The 2,136-nt window shown below is 37.9% G+C and overlaps 1 pseudogene; it reads left to right on the plus strand.

Annotated features, from left to right (window-relative positions):
- The first annotated feature begins 1,694 nt into the window (after positions 1–1,694).
- On the plus strand, positions 1,695–1,843 carry LOC119467872 (annotated as a pseudogene).
- Positions 1,844–2,136: the final 293 nt, after the last annotated feature.

Consider the following 2,136-nt stretch of genomic DNA (forward strand, 5'->3'; position numbering starts at 1 on the left):
TCCAGGTGTACTGTGTAAGCTGTAGGTGGATCTATCATTCTGGGGTCTGGAGGACAGTGGCCATCTTCTCACAGCTAAATTAGGCAGTGCCCCAGTAGGGTGGGGGCTCTAACCCTACATTTCCCTTCTGCACTACCCTGGCAGAGGTTCTCCATGAGAGCCCCACCCCTGCAGCAAACTTCTGCCTGGACATTCAGGCATTTCCATACATCCTCTGAAATCTAGGTGGATGTTCCCAAACCTCAATTCTTGACTTCTGTATACCCACTGGCTCAACACCATGTGGAAGCTGCCAAGGCTTGGGGCTTGCAGCCTCTGAAGCCATGGTCGGAGCTGTACCTTGGCCCCTTTTAGTCATGGCTGGAGTGGCTGGGGTGCAGGGAACCAAGTACCTAGGCTGCACATAGCATGGGAACCCTGCGCCCAGCTCAGGAAACCATTTTTTTCTTCCCAGGGCTCTGGGCCCCTGATGGTAGAGGCTGCAATGAAGGCCTCTGATATGCCCTGGAGACATTTTCTCCATTGTCTTGGGAATGAACATTTGGCTCCTCGTTACTTATGCAAATTTCTGCAGCTGGCTTGAATTTCTCCTCAGAAAATGGAATTTTCATTCTTATTGCATTGCCAGGCTGCAAATGTCCCAAACTTTTATGCTCTGCTTCCCTTATAAAACTGAATGCCTTTAACAGGACCCAAGTCACCTCTTGAATGCTTTGCTGCTTAGAAATTTCTGTCACATACTTTAAATCATCTGTCTCAAGTTCAGAGTTCCACAAATCTCTAGGGCAGGGGCAAAATGCTGGCATCCTCTTTGGTAAAACATATCAAGAGTCACCTTTTCTCCAGTTCCCAACATGTTGTTGTAAACTTCTTTTCCCACTCACTACTAAGTTATGGAGCTGATATATTTCTATGTCAACAAATAAAATCCACATCAACATTATAATTACTAAAGAAGGTTTAAATCATAACTGTGTCAGCCATTGACCTTCTGTTGGTTATCTTCTGTGTATGTATGTATGTATGTATATATTTCTCTTTCTTCTGGGCTAGCCCAGTCTTATAGTGGCTGACATTGATTTAATTCCTCACCCCTGTCATGTGAAGAATCCTGGATGGTGCTGAATTCTGGTGTAAATTAATGCAGGGACCCCATAGAAGAGAAAATATTCAACTTTTTTTTTTGTCAGTAATGATACAAGAGCTTTATTTTATTTTTGTTTTGCCTTTCAAAAATTTTTGATTTTTTAATTCATATGTAATAGATGTACATATTTTGGAGGTACATATGATAATTGATACATTCATATAGTTTGTAAAGATCAAATCAGTTTAATTGGGGTAAACATTACCTTAAATATTTATATTTTCTTTATAGTAGAAACATTTGAATTATTCTCTTTGAGTTAATTTGATGTATACAGTTGGTTATTGTAATCTATACTCACCCTACTGATCTATCAAACACTAGGTCTTATTTCTTCTAGCAAACTGTATATTTTAAGAACTTTATTTTAACAAATATTAGAGATTATTTTTAGTGGTTAAAATGCCATTAAATCTTCTGGATAGGAAAGATATTTCAGTTAACATTGTGGTGTTTATACTGGCTTGTAAATCATTTTTATTTAAACATTTTAATATATTTCTGTTGTATTAATAAGAAAATAAAACACAAATATAAACAACTAATAATTGCTTCTCAGCCTTTTGGCTAAGATCAAGTGTAGTATAAACAAATAATAATACTAAACCTATATTTTCACTTCAATTTCTGAGTAAAGAAGAAAGACTTTTCCCCCTTGGTTGTTTTTTGGTAGATGAGTTAAATTGGGGAGTCACAAACACCAACAGAAATCAGGAATGTGATACACATGAGTACTGTGGGCCTGGTATTGGCAAAATAAGAGACACTGACGAAGATTGTGGTGAGCCCCCAAAGCACATGTCTATCTAAAGAGAGTCACTGTTTCTTAGCTCCAATGATTGCTAAATGAGAACTTACACCCATTGTGGCTAGATTTTCAAGAAATCCAGATTGTTTATTATTTTGTGTTCTGAATATTGACAAACAATTTAAAAATCATATCAAAGTGTGTGTATATGAAGGGGAATGGGTGCCCATTGGACTTTTGC

Source organism: Cebus imitator, unplaced genomic scaffold (assembly GCF_001604975.1).
Source record: "Cebus imitator isolate Cc_AM_T3 unplaced genomic scaffold, Cebus_imitator-1.0 Scaffold343, whole genome shotgun sequence".
Classification (NCBI taxonomy): Eukaryota; Metazoa; Chordata; class Mammalia; order Primates; family Cebidae; genus Cebus; species Cebus imitator.